We start from the raw sequence: 15392 nt of genomic DNA on the forward strand, positions 1-15392 counted from the left end.
AAGTCATCCATTCTACTTAATTGTGACTCAGTACTCACATTGTCAACAATGTCCTGTTCCTGGTTGAATACTGACGAAAAGTATTCATTCAGTGTCTCCCTGATCTCTTCAGCCTCCACACGCAACTTCCCACTACTATCCTTGACTGGACCTATTCCTACCCTAGTCATTCTTTTATTCCTGACATACCTATAGAAAGCCTTAGGGTTTTCCCTAATCCTACCAACTAAGGACCTTTCATGTCCCCTCCTTGCTGCTCTTAGCTCTCTCTTCAGGTCCTTCCTGGCTACCTTATAACTCTCAATCGCCCCAATTGAACCTTCACGCCTCATCTTTACATAGGCCGCCCTCTTCCATTTAACAAGGGATTCCAATTCAGTAGGTTGGGTTGATCTTAGATTAAGATAAATGCTCAGTACAACATCATGGGCTGAAAGGCCTGTACAATGCTGTACTATGTTCTTTGTTCAATGAAAGCTTTACTAAAGAGTTAACCTTTTCTCTCACTAATTTTACCCAGAGCTTAACCCATTAAAATGCCACGTTAGTGTGTTTGTTTAAACAGCTATACATAGAGACTAGTGCAAATGCACTAACCAACATGTTAACAATAACACTTGGAAGGGTTACCAGCCCTCAAAGCAACAATGAGGTCATTCTCACACGGTAATCTTCCACTCCTGCCATGATTTCTGACTGTACAGTATGGGTTCCTCAGCCCAACCGAGTCTAAAAGAAGTGAACAAATGAGAAAGAGATGCAGGTGATCTGATACAAATTCAGTTTGCCATTCTGCCATGCTGGTAGATCTGTTGCTTTTTCATTTTACTGCTGTTTTACTTTATTATTGTACCCTTCAGTACCAGGAACCTGACTGCTACATCGTGCATCTTTCTTTCACTGTGACACCCGTTTCCACAGGGGCATCTTAAGCTGCTGGCTGTTAAGTCGAAAATCTCTTGCTGGTCTCCAATGTTTACTCTTTTTGCTGGAACTTTTTGTTCGAAAGAGACGTAACTGTAACAAGGTAAGAAATTGGGACTGGAGTTTCTGACACTGGCAGTATGTATCATACACAAAAGGTGCTGGCTGCAAATCTTCCCAGGTTCAAGGGGGAAATATCCACATTTATATAGCACCTTTCACAATGTAGAGTAAAAACCAACCCAATGTGGTACAGTGCCAGACGGGATTATGATATGCCACACTGAAAAAGGTATCCCAACTCTGAGAGAAAATACCCAATTGAACGGAGACCATACAAGCGCAGATCGGGCGAAATTGACAAGCTGTTTATTACAAGTGATATCACTGGAAGAGAAATTGAATAGGCTGATACAGAGCTGACAGTCTGTACAGGTAGACCAAGCGGTCTCTTACCTCTAGCAGTGGGCCCAGGCAGATTTATAGGGGTATAGTGATGGGGTAGATCAAAATTACAGAATTACAGAACAATCAAAAGTAAAACACAATCAATGGGAGGATAATCAGCCATCCAGTAGCAGCAATCAGTCTGTGATTGAGTTAGGAGATTCTGATCCTCTGTGAGAGTAGGTGCTAATGTTTCCCAATCTGACATCAATGGGTTTCCATTGTGGTTAGTCCGTAAGCGAGGAAACTTGGTGCCTTTCAGTCTGAGCATCCTTTGTGGAGTTCCAGTATGTGTGAGGAGTCAGGCTGCCCTTAGGGCTTCAGGAGCAGTTGTGCTTTCAGAGGGCGAGGAAGTCTCTTAGGTAAAAACAATGACTGCAGATGCTGGAAACCAGATTCTGGATTAGTGGTGCTGGAAGAGCACAGCAGTTCAGGCAGCATCCGAGGAGCAGTAAAATCGATGTTTCGGGCAAATGCCCTTCATCAGGGTCAGGCTATCTAGGAAAGTGTATTCCCCAGTCTGGGAGTGGCTCAGTCTTCTTCCACTGGCTGCACAGTGTCTTGGTTAGCCTGTTTGATCAAGGCTGAGGCACTCTGGGTAGTTTCTGTTGTGGCTTAGACAGACATGGTTCCTTATGCTCTTTGTGGCCATGCTGTGGGTGGACAGGGAAGCGGATTTACTCCAACACTAACTTAATTTTACAGCCAATGAAATAATTGTGAAGCATCGTCACTGTTGTAGTGTGGGAAATACTCTGGCTAACTTGGGCAGAGCAAGCTCCCACAAATGACAGGGTGATATGTGATAATGGAGTGGCATGGTAGCTCTGTGGTTAGCACTACTGTCTCGCAGCATGAGGGACATAAGTTCAATCCTACCCTTGGACGGCTGTCCGTGTTGAGTTTGCACATTCTCCCTGTGTCTGCCTGGGTTTCCTCCCACAGCCCAAAAATGTGTGGTTTAGGTGGATTGGCCATGGGAAATGCTGAGTTATAGGATAGGGAAATGGGTCTGGGTGGGATGCTCTTCAGAAGGTCAGTATGGACTGAATGGCCTATTTCCACACTGTAGGGATTCTATGATAATGACCAGATGGTCTGTTTTAGGCTGGTATTAAGGAGTTGATATTGATCAGTAGATCTTTGAAATAATGTCATGGGATCTTTTATGTCAATGTACTTCACCTTTACTACTCCAATAACTTCACATGAAATGAATTACTTAGAGTCATAGAGATGTACAGCATGGAAACAGACCCGTCGGCCCAACCAGTCCATGCTGACCAGATATCCCAACCCAATCTAGTCCCACCTGCCAGCACCCAGCCCATATCCCTCCAAACCCTTCCTATTCATATACCCATCCAAATGCCTCTTAAATGTTGCAATTGTACCAGCCTCCACCACATCCTCTGGCAGCTCATTCCATACACGTACCACCCTCTGCGTGAAAAAGTTGCCCCTTAGGTCTTTTTTATATCTTTCCCCTCTCACCCTAAACCTATGCCCTCTAGTTCTGGACTCCCCAACCCCAGGGAAAAGACTTTGTCTATTTGTCCTATCCATGCCCCTCATAATTTTGTGAACCTCTATGAGGTCACCCCTCGGCCTCCGACGCTCCAGGGAAAACAGCTCCAGCCTGTTCAGCCTCTCCCTGTAGCTCAAATCCTCCAACCCTGGCAACATCCTTGTAAATCTTTTCTGAACCCTTTCAAGTTGCACAACACCTGATTGCAGGATAAAACAATATGGTAACCACCTGCAGAGAAGACCCTTATGTAAAATTAATGACTGGTTCTTCTAACGTTTACTGTCAGTCCAAATTATGTGTCCACGTTCTGAATGAAGCCTTTTTATTCCAAAGTGGAAAGTACGGTTCATTATTGCGAATTGGCCCTGCTTAAAAGAGGTCTTGCAGTGGGAGGGAGTACAGGAAAATCAGAAAGAAATCATTGCTGAAATGATGGAGCTGCCTCAGTACTCACAAAGCAATGGACAAATCAGGGTGTACTTATAATATGTACATTATGATTTCATACATTTGTCTAATACACAACAGTGCAGACAAGCATAAAGCTCTGCGTAGCATTACCAAAGTAGAGGTGGCTCTCTTGATATACAGCTGTCCCACTGCTGTCAAAGATTTGATGGAATATTGGCTATCCAATTGAAAATAAAATTACTTTTATGGATTCCACCAGTCGTGCCCATTGAGAAACAAATTGTGTGCTCTCAACCCTCCAATCCTTCTAGGTTCAATTGAACTTTATTTTTAATATTCTGTAACCCCCCCATCATTCTGTCATTAGGAATTATATTGAGTTTATAGGCCTTCTCAAATTGTCCAATTGACAATTAAATTGAGTTGTGTAGAGTCCTGGCTTTGTCCATTGATGAATAATATTGCACTCTGTAAGCTCCCGCCTCATCCAATCCTGTATTTTGCAGTAACTGTTTCACTAACAAAGCAAAATATTATATATTCCCCACTTTACATCCAATTCTATTCAGTATCATAGGAACACAGGTGACTAAATTGCTTTGTTACCCTTTATTTCTTACCACATGTCACGCAGAATCCCTGCAACAATTCAACTGTATCCAATAATTAATGACCAAACCAAATTGCAGTTACAAAGAGATGGATAAATTGTGGTTTTACAGACACTAGGAGTAGGAACAGGCCATTCGGCCCTTTGAGCCTACTTTCCCATTCAGTATGATCCCTTGGCTGATCATACACGTATTCCTGTTTCCTCTGCATAACCTTGACCTCCTTAAAATCTTAAAAAAAACTCTCAACATCTTTGCGGAATATACTCAGTAATTCGTTCTCCACAGCCTTCTGTAGTAGACAGTTCCACAGATTGACCACCCTCTGAGTGAAGAAATGTTTCCTCATCTCAGTCCTAAATGCTGTCCCCTACATCCCCCTCAGACTGTGCCCAATGGTTCTAATCTCCCTCAACCAGGGGAAAATCCTCACTGTATCTACTCTGTCCAGCTCTGTTACAGGTTTTATCCATTTCAATCAGGTTCCCCTGAAACTCAAATGAATACAGGCTCACTCAAACCAATCTCCCCTGACAGGACACTACTGCCATTCCCAATATCAGCCGGGTGAGCACTGTCTGCATTCCCTCTTAGCTCCAGTGAAGTTATTCCAGATTCCATGCTTTTGTTGCTGCTTATCAAGACCTCAATTCTCAGAGATTTAATCTCTTACCTTAGTTTTGCCTGCTTTTTGATGTTCAACATCATTTCATTTTTCACCAGCCTTGTGGAATCATGCACTTAACTCCTCAAAGGTTAAGTTTCACAGACAGCAGGATAGGCTGATCCCACCCAAAGTGACCACTTTGCCTGACCGGTTCTATGAAGAAGCCTCACGCCCAGTCGGTCAGTCAGTTGTTGGAGTGTATTGGACGGGGCTTGCTAGTTGGAGGCTCTTTAAAGCCTGAAGGCTCTCTTTAAAGTTGGATGCTGACGCCATTCAGCAGCAGGCCCTGCTGGGTAGAACATGTGGGATACATTCTCTGCCAATTAATACAGTGGAATCACATTAGATTCCTGCTGGTGGAGTAATGTGGCTCCCATGCTGTCCATTTCACAAAACGTAACAATTCCGAACAGTAAGTGATATCTAATCATGTTCCCATTCCATTCTCACAGCAGTTAGTGTGAATATTTGCTTCCATGTCTCTGCTTATTCTTCGATTGTTCATTCTGCTCCCTGCTCTAAAACCTCTCGAATCCCACAGACAACGCGGCCTGCCTGATATCACAAACATGGCTTACCAAGTAGGCTGATGAAAGGAGATTTACTGCAGCTACAGCCTGTTAACTGAAAACATAATGAGCTTGCTGGACCCACCGAGACTGTAGCTCCATGAATGAAGCTTCCCTCAGGCTAAGGGCTGAGTCTCTGGGTACCACACCCTGGGTACCACATCAGGCCAGACCATGTGTGGACAAGGATAATCAACATCGGGAAGCCATGAGAAGCTGGGTAAAGGCTCCACACTCTCTAACACAGATCCATGGAGAAGGGGATATTCCAAGCTTCAGTTTGTGGACTGTGCTGGGTCAGCCAGCTAGCTGTCAGTCTGATGAACCTATTGGCCCCAGTGCCCCCGGAGGAGGGAGAGATACAGCTGCATTGCTGTTACTGATTCAAATGTGTTGTTCAAAGGAATGTGCGTGGACAAAACACAGTGATTAGTTTAATTCTGCACAGATTAGTAACACACAATACATGACCCGTGCAGGGAGGGAGGTTAGTGCCTGTGAATGACTCCTCACTGAGCAGTGGGCGAAAATTGGAAAAGTGACACTAACAGAGCTGCAGAGAACTCCAGTATGCGTAGTTGTACACCTGACTAACTAGAAAATGCAATAAAGGGTAAAGTGCGGAGGTTTAGCTCAAATGGTTCCCACCTTTCCCTCACTTTGGGTGTCATTCCTCTGGCTATTATGGACTTTGCTTTGGTAATTGAATCAGAAACAGGGTTCATTAGTGGTAGAGGGTAAACAAAAAGAAGGAACATGGGCCATTTGTTGGAAAAACATAGTCAGTGGTGTGGAAGAGTGTCTCCGGATGTATAGATAAGAAAATAAATCACGTAGTGTCGTACAGTTCTATTAGTCTAGTTCCCTGAAGTTGTGGGTGACATTAGGTGATGTTCAGGCCAGATACTCACCTGTCTCTTGTGGGACACACGTCCAGTCCAACATGTTTCCTGCGTAGTACTGCTTCCACCTCCAGAAAGATTGCAATTTAAAATATTATTAAACATAATGGAAAATAAACAGCAATATAGGGACAGGTGTGGGTTATATGGTCTCAGCTTTACCAACCTACCAGAGATAACCTTTGACATAGATAAGCTGCAGAGCTGGGCTGAGAGTTGGCAAATGAAGTTTAATATGGAAAAGTATGAGGTGATTCACTCTGGAAGGAGCAACAGGAATATAGCATACTGGGCTAATAGTAAGATTCTTGGTAGTGTAGATGAGCAGAGAAATCTCATTGTCCATGTACATAGGTCACTGAAAGTTGCCACCAGGTTGATAAGGTTGTAAAGAAGGTGTGTTGACTTTTATTAGTAGAGGGATTGATTTTCAGAGCCATGAGGTCATGCTGCAGCTGCACAAAACTCTGGTGTGGCTGCACTTGGAGTATTGTGTACAGTTCTGGTCGCCACATTATAGGAAGGATGTGGAAGCTTTGGAAAGGGTTCAGAGGAGATTTACTAGGATGTTGCTTGGTATATAGGGAAGGCCTTATGTGGAGTGAGAGCCTTTTTCCTCAGATAGTGATGGCTAGCACAAGGGGAAATAGGTTTAAATTGAGGGGTGATAGAAATAGGACAGATGTCAGAGGTGGGTTCTTTAGTCTGAGAGTAGTAGGGGCATGGAAGGCACTGCCTGTAACTGTAGTAGACTCGCCAAATTTAGGGGCATTTAAATGGTCATAGATGACAATGGAATAATGTAGGCTAGATGGATTGGTTTCACAGGTGGGCACAACATCGAGGGCCGGAGGGCCTGTACTGCACTGTAATGTTCTATGTTCTATCAGATCCCAGCTGATCTTCTACCTCAACTATCCCATGCTATCCCCATTTCCGTTAATCCCCTTTGTAGCAGGACATCTATCAGTCTCTAATTTGGATATAACCAGCAATCAAATGTCTACAGCTCCCTGGAGTAGAGGGTATAGAGTTCTGTTCATGAATTGGAGGGTGAAAGTGAGTGCACTGTTGCCAGGTTTGTAAATGACACCAAATTAGCTGGGAAGGCAAGTGGTGAGGATGAGATATTTAGTCTGTACAGGGATATGGACAGGTTCAGTGAGTGAACAAAAACTTAGCAGATGGAATATACTGTGAGGAAATGTGAGGTTATGCACTTTGGCAGGAGGAACAGCAGAGGTGAATATTATTTAAATGGTGAAAGCTACAGAACAGAGGGATTGTGGGTCCTAAGGAATGAATCACAAAAAGCAAGCATCCAAGTTCATCAGTAATAGGGAAGGCCAATTGAATGCTGACTTCTGTTTTTGAAGGGAATAGAGGAGGTCTGACTAAAACCATTCAGGACATTGGTCAGACCACAGTTGGAATACTGTGAACAGTTTTGGGGCCCCTATATCTAAGGAAACATACACTAGCATTGGAGGCAGCCCAGAGAAGGTTCACTCGGCTGATTCCACATATGGAGAGTTTTATTTTACTGAGAGAGCTCAAGTAAGTTGGGTCTGTACTCATTGGAGTTTAGAAGAATGAGAGGCGACCTTATTGAAACAAACACGATTCTTAGGGGGACTTGACAGGGTAGGTGTAGAGAGGCTGTTTCCCCTTGTAGGAATGTCTAGGACCAGAGGGAATTATCTCAGAATAAAGCAGCACGGTAGCTCAGTGGTCAGCACTGCTGCCTCACAGCACCAGGGACCTGGGTTCGATTCCAGCCTCGGGTGACTGTCTGTGTGGAGTTTGCACATTCTCCCCGCATCTGCGTGGGTTTCCTCCGGGTGCTCCGGTTTCCTCCCACAGTCCAAAGATGTGCAGGTTAGGTGAATTGGCCATGGGAAGTTGCCCATAGTGTTAGGGGCATTAGTCAGAGGGAAATGGATCTGGGTGGGTTACTCTTTGGAGGGTTAGTGTGGGCCGAAGGGCCTGTAGGTAATCTAAAGGGTTGTCCATTTAAGGCAGAGATGAGGATGAATTCCTTATCTCAGAGCGTAGGGAATCTGTTGGAGAGGCTGGGTTGTAAAGCATGTTCAAAGCTGAGATGGACAGGTTTTTAATCAGGAAGGAAATCAAGGCTTATGGAGAGAAGGCAGGAAAATGGAGTTGAGGATGATCAGACCAGCCATGTCAGAGCAGACTTGATGGGCTGAATGGTCTACTTCAGTTCTTAAGTCTTATCGTAGAATCCCTATAGTGTGGAAGCAGGCCATTCGGCCTCATCAAGTCCACACCAACCCTCTAAAGGTCATCCCACCCAGACCACACCCCTACTCAATCCCTGTAACCCTGTATTTCCTATGGTTAACCCCATCCATCCTGCTCTTCCCTGGACACTATGGGACAATTTCCCATGGCCAATCTACCTGACCTGTACATCTTTGGACTGTGGGAAGAAACCGGAGGAAACCCTCACAGACACACGGAGAATGTCCAAACTCCACACATGTGCAAACTTATGGTTTTGCGGAGTGGGTAAAATACTCTACCTATTGAGTAAACAAAGCAAATTATCTCATAGAATCCTAACTATCTGCTAAATAATGGATGCTTGCTGTGTTGCTTTGCTGCTGCTGCTGTGGAATCTAGCAGAAAAGCCCCTGAATTCTCGCTGATGCTGAACTGTAGAGCCAGGTTGCTCCATTCTGCTAACTGGTTGTCTCCTTTCCACACACTTCCTTCACCTGCTCGAAATACAACTCAGCATTTCACAGTGAGCAGCTGACTTCTGGATAATGTTTCTTTCCTCTGTAGCCCTCTCCAATTTTGTGAAGACATTGTCATGGGTGCTGGCGGTTTTCCAGCAAGGTTTAGCCAAGACAGTTAACGTCATGTTGAAAACACCAGGGAGTGCAGAATGGAGCAGGAAAATGGTGCTCAAATTGAATGGTAGAGCAGGATTGAAGGGCTGAATGGCCTACTCCTGCTCCTATTTTCCCATACTCGTATGTTCTGATGACTCATTTTGTACTCGCTAACCTCCCAACCGGGTGGTCAAATCTTGCAGCTCACACCAAAGCTGTTTTAATGATGTACAGAGACTTTGCCACAGTATGAAACTACAGAAATATGTTCATGTACAAGTCTGACACTTTGAGAAGGTAAATTTTATTGGAGACATCTGAAAGTTATGCTTGTGTATCAAGTAAATGGTTTCGCTGATTCAGGGAAGAAGGCAGAATGTACAGCACATTAGCATTGACAACTTCAGGAAGTCCCATTGAAATGCAGTCCTGTGTTAATATACCAGTCAATTCTCAACTGAAACATAGGAAGATCCCACAGGCTGTAGGTCATTGGCCAGATGGTTTATTTTGGTGATGACAGAAGGATCATTTTGCAGGAACTAAATACAAACAAATTCTTCACACAGTCCCGGTTTATTTTTGCCCTAACCCTGTCTGCCTCGGTCTGTCTGAGCACCCAATGATCTGTAGGTCCTTATTTGCTATGATCAGCCTGTACTGCTCACAAAACTAAACTTTTCACTGTACTAAGCTACATGTGACCACAATAAATCAAATCTAAATCTAAATCTTTGCATCATTAATAAACAAATCTGGCCTGAATCTGGTGTTATTGGCTCGGTCCGACCTTGTTGAGTTTTTTTGGAGGCTTTTGTACTACAGGTTTTCTCACTCTATCTGATCAAACTCACCACATTAACTACCTTCCGTGTCCCTCGATTAGTTGTTATGTCCATGCTCACCCCAGGGGATACCCCGCGAGAGGTGGAACCACATTTCTACAGGCCCCTTCCCAATCAGGGCAGTGTGGAGGTGGCTGGGCTTTTTGTCTCCACCCTGCTTGACCTCTCACTGACCCTGACAATGATCAAACTGAGGAAGGTCAGTTTGGCAAGATGACCCTTGGCATGTGTGACCCATCTGGACACAAGAGCCCCCAGGTATTTAAGAAACCAACCAGGCTTCCAGAGCCAATGGGTTCCAATGGCAGCAGGCTCCCTCTAGCCCAGGTGTGGAACAGGAAACAAAATGAGACAAGGTGGGAGGACAGCTTGTTGCCATGGCTGACATTGGATTGCAGATGACTCGTACTTTATGCTTGTTCTTTAACCTTACATACAGTTATCAGCTCTCTGTAAAGATGTTAAGTGCATTGTTACGTTATCTAGCATTAATCCATGACCACAGATGAGGCTCAATGAATGGGGGTCTGTGTGAGAGTTGACAGCACCATCCAGAAGTAGGGGAACAGTGTGCACACACGGCACTTGGCGACACTGTTGGCTCCTCATGCTCAACATCTTTACCTTCCAGCTCCCTCTGTGTGTAAAGGTGTATCTGTCAATGAGATGGCCAGCAGAGGCTGAACCTGGGGAGGGGGGTGAGTGCTGTTGGAAGGCCAGGGAATAGGGTTACGGTTAAGTTTAGGGTTCGGGTTAGGATTACAGATAGGGTTAGAGTTAGGGTTAAGATTAAAGTTAGGGTTAGAGTTAGACTTTGGTTGGGGTTAGGGTTAGGGTTAGAGTTAGGGTTAGGGTTAGAGCTATGGTTAGGGTTAGAGTTAGTGTTAGGGTTAGGGTTAGATTTAGGGTTAAGGTTAGAGTTAGGGTTAGATTTAGGTTTGTAGTTAGATTTAGGGTTAGTATTAGGGTGAGGGTTAAGATTAGGGTTAGGATCAGTGTAAGACTTAGAGTTAGGGTTAGGTTTAGTGTTTTGATTAGGGTAAGGGTTACGGTTAAGGTTAGGTTTAGGATTAGTGTTTGGGTTTGGTTAGGTTTATGGTTAGGATTAGGATTAGGGTTATGGTTAGGATTAAGGTTAGGGTTAGGGTTAGGGTTAGAGTTAGGGTTTGGGTTATCACAGCCTTTGGTCTGTGCATTGCATGAACCTGTGATCGATATTCCTGCCCTTTCAAAATGGTATTAAGTGCCACTCAATCATTTCCCCCGAGTGTGTACACTATTTCCTATTACACACTCTCCATTTACCTCAGCCTTGAACACCCCAGTGAGTCACCAGAATTCTGCATCACCTTCCTGTAGACCACCCATTAAATCCACCATCCTCTGACTTCCCCAAGACCCAATCAGTCTCCATGAGCCAGCATATGCACCTGTACCTCCATGCCCCTGGTACACGAGGTGAGGGTGCCAGGCGAGGTCATACACTATGCACATCTCCTCCCCCACCCAGATGAGTCCCTCCCTCCCATGAAACCCCTTTCCCAGCATGCCTTTCTGCATCCTCCTCTCGTTTTGACATATTTTGACATATTTTGTTTGAATTTCAAGTCCAACCTCTGTGCAAATGGTAAGTTGGTTATTTTACTGTAACCTCCATGAGTCCTGATCAGCCAGTGCCCTTCCTGACAGAACATTTGTCAAGGTGCAATTACGCTTACAGAGCTCTGGCCCTGACTAACCCCTCCCTCCTGGCCACAATGATAGAATTCCACCTCTGAGCTACAAGGGCAGGGGTGTGAATAAAGAGCAAAGTGCTCAGCAATTGAGCACAATGCTCCTTGCTGATTTTTTTTTCTCAGGAGCCCAGCACGATGAGTCTTGTCAGCAGATCACAAATCAGTACAGCTATGACATTGCTGTTCGGTAAAAGCACTTGGTTTAATCAAAGACAATGCATTTCTGTAACAAATAAGAATCAAATTTACAGAGCCTTGTGTTCGTAGCTGGTGTGACCTACACCTGACCATTGTTATTCAGTTACCATGTCCTTTTATTGACAGTCAGTCTCAGTGGCTGACGCTGTCGGTTCACTCACAGGAGTCAGTCCAGCTCCTAGAACAGTGAGGAAGATCAGTGAGCTCTCAGCTCTGGTCTGGAAGCTGAGCACTCTGTCACCCCCTATCCTGAGGTGACAGGCAGACTCAGATCACTTTTCAGGTAGAGCAGGGTTAGAGAATGAGGAGATGACCATGGTGGGGAGGAGAACAGAGACTGAGGAGCAGAGGGAAAAGAGAGGTGCAGAGAATGGAGAAAGGAGACAGAGAGAGAGAGACAGGATATAGAGAAATCAGAAGAAATGAGAGATCAAAAAGAGAAGGGGTGAAGGTTAGATTAAATCAATTTCTTCGCCAGGCTGGATATCATTTCTGTCTTAGCAGGAGGGGAGAACTGTCCGTTAGGGCGTGAATTTCACCATCACAGGAAGCTGCCAGAGACGTTTGTCACGTGCAGATGTTGGCTGAAGTAATGTTTAGGGAATTTCCATTGCTGTTGGTACTTTATTCAGTCTATTTACTTTCTGACCTGAGCTATTGACTCAACTGCTTGCTTTTCTCTTCTGGTCATTGAAAGGAGTTTAGAGTGGTATAGTTTAGAGTGGTCGAGTTTAGGGTGATGTTTAGTTTAGAGTGATATAATTTAGAGTGGTCTAATTTAGAGTGATATTTAGTTTAGAGCGGTCTAGTTTAGAGTGATATAATTTAGAGTGGTCTAGTTTAGAGAGATCTAGTTTTGAATGGTCTTGTTTAGGGTGATATTTAGTTTAGAGAAGTCTAGTTTAGAGTGATATTTAGTTTAGAGTGGTCTAGTTTAGAGTGGTCTAGTTTAGAGAGGTCTAGTTTAGAGTGGTATAGTTTAGAGAGGTCTAGTTTAGAGTGACATAGTTTAGAGAGGTATAGTTTAGAAAGGTACAGTTTAGAGTGATATTTAGTTTAGAGCGATATCGTTTAGAGAGGTATGGTTTAGAGTGATCTAGTTTAGAGAAGTCTAGTTTAGAGTGGTATAGTTTAGAGAAGGAAATATGTTGCTGGAAAAGCGCAGCAGGTCAGGCAGCATCCAGGGAACAGGAGAATCGACGTTTCGGGCATAAGCCCTTCTTCAGGAAAAGTCTAGTTTAGAGTGATATAGTTTAGAGTGATATAGTTTAGAGTGATATAGTTTAGAGAGGTCTAGTTTAGAGTAATATAGTTTAGAGTAATATAGTTTAGAGTGGTATAGTTTTGTGGATACTGCAGGATGTCACTCAGTCGTTGGGTCCTCAGCTTAACTCTCTTCTTCGCATTAATCTGAGTATCAACAGAAGCTTTTTTCTGAAGATCTCCTTCAGTCAGAGCCATCCCTCAGTGCCATCCTTGTGTTTTGCCTTACGTCGTCTGCTCAGTTTTTGGGTCAGGCGTCTTGCAGTGTTGTAGTTAGAAGCTGTCAGGTACCCAAGGTGAGTTAATTAGTTTAGCTTCCGGTGGCTTTTAACATCAACTAACATTATATAGCATTGTGCTAACAGTGTTTACAGATGCTAATACATTCTGACAATGATCTCATTGTATGATGCAATGCAATAGGTGTCCTTCAGCATATTCACCTCTGCTAGCCCTTTGAATGAGCTAACTCATTAGTTCAACTGCTCCCCTGTTCTTTCCTAATTGTATCATCTACCCTCTTCAAGTATTTACCCCATTCCCGTATGAATGTACCGATAACGGATGTCTTTTACAGAGATGCTTATTTGCAGATGAGAAAGGATTCCTGCTACAAAAACCCATTGCTTGCCATTAACTCTTGACTTATCATTCAACAGGAATTTTGAAAAGACCACAGACACAAAAATATGGACAAGATAGAGACATAGTGTAATCAAATAACGGTACAGAAAAACTAGGCAGAAAGTTAACAATGTAATATTGTGTAAAAACCGAAAGAACTGCAGATGCTGTAAATCGGAAACCAAAACAGAAATTGCTGGAAAATCTCAGCAGGTCTGGCAGCATCTGTGGAGAGAAATCAGAGTTAACTTTGCGGGTTAAATAACCTTTCCTCAGAACTCGACCTGAGACGTTAACTCTGACTTCTCTCTCGCAGATGCTGCCAGACCTGCTGAGCTTTTCCAGCAATTTCTGTTTTGGTTTGTGAATGTAATATTGTGTTGGAGGCATAGAGGGAGAAACACACAGACAGGGGCAGGAGCATATTCATGCAGATACACAGACAGACGAGTAAGGGCGATAGAGCAAGGTACACAGATGAGGCTAAACAGGAATGGGCCAAGATTTGCTCAGAAGGACAGGAAGTGTAAAAAAAATGCAATAGAGATTGAAACTCTAAAGTGCAGAGACAATATGTTTACTGTTCATCAGATTGTCTCCAGAAATTGTTTTGTCATCCTATCATTTTAAAATATACAAGTAAGGATATCTTACGGCAGGCATATGAATAAGCCTGCTATATTTTCTTTACTCAGAGAGTCGTAGGGGTGTGGAATGATCTGCCTGTAGTAGACTCGCCAACGTTAAGGGCATTTAAATGGGCATTGGACATACATGTGAATAATAATGGAACGGTGTAGGTTAGATGGGCATTTCACAGGTCGGCACAACATCGAGAGCCCAAGGGCTGTACTGCGCTGTAATGTACTATGTTCTATGTGTACATCTGTCGTTTTTAATGCAGTCAAAAGCAAAATTCAGCGATAGTGAGAGAGGTCTGTGGAGTTTACTGTTGGAAATACCAATTTGATGGGGCTTATTTTTCAATCTATATAAAAAAAAATCAGTTTTCAATTTGTGATGTTTGGACAAAGGACCTTCCTTCAGTCAGAGCAAGGCAGATGGATGAGTTTTCCACAGAATATTGTCAATCTATTTTTACTTACACAGCCCGCTAGAATAGAATTGAGTTTTTATTAAGAGCAAATTTTAATGAGTCAGGTGTGTGGAACTGGGAGACATATTTCCCAGAAATGTTCAATCTCATCTCTTAATTTGTTCAAGTTCTTATTGGAAAATAAATAATAACAGATTGTACATGGAGGAGCTGAATTATTGCAGCATAGCCTGAGGCCAGGACATTTTATACATCATAAAGTGACATTGTTCCATTTCCTTTCATTTTTGGCTGCATTGTACATTCATCAAGTGACAGGGTCTTGGTATGGAAAGATAGAACACTGTTGTATCTTGCAATTGAGCTATAGCATGGGATCAGATACACTGTACACTGTCCCTCATCAAACACTCCCAGGACAGGGACATCACGGGGTTAGATACAGAGTAAAGCTCCCTCTACACTGTCCCCAACAAACACTCCCAGGACAGGAACATCACAGGGTTAGATACAGAGCAAAGCTCCCTCTACACTGTACCCCCATCAAACACTCCCAGGACAGGGACATCACAGGGTTAGATACAGAGTAAAGCTCCCTCTACACTGTCCCCATCAAACACTCCCAGGACAGGAACATCACGGGGTTAGATACAGAGTAAACCTCCCTCTACACTGTCCCCCACCAAACACTCCCAGGACAGGGACAGCACAGGGTTAGATACAGAGTAAAGCTCCCTCTACACTGT

The sequence above is a fragment of the Chiloscyllium plagiosum genome, chromosome 40, assembly GCF_004010195.1.
Source record: "Chiloscyllium plagiosum isolate BGI_BamShark_2017 chromosome 40, ASM401019v2, whole genome shotgun sequence".
NCBI lineage: Eukaryota > Metazoa > Chordata > Chondrichthyes > Orectolobiformes > Hemiscylliidae > Chiloscyllium > Chiloscyllium plagiosum.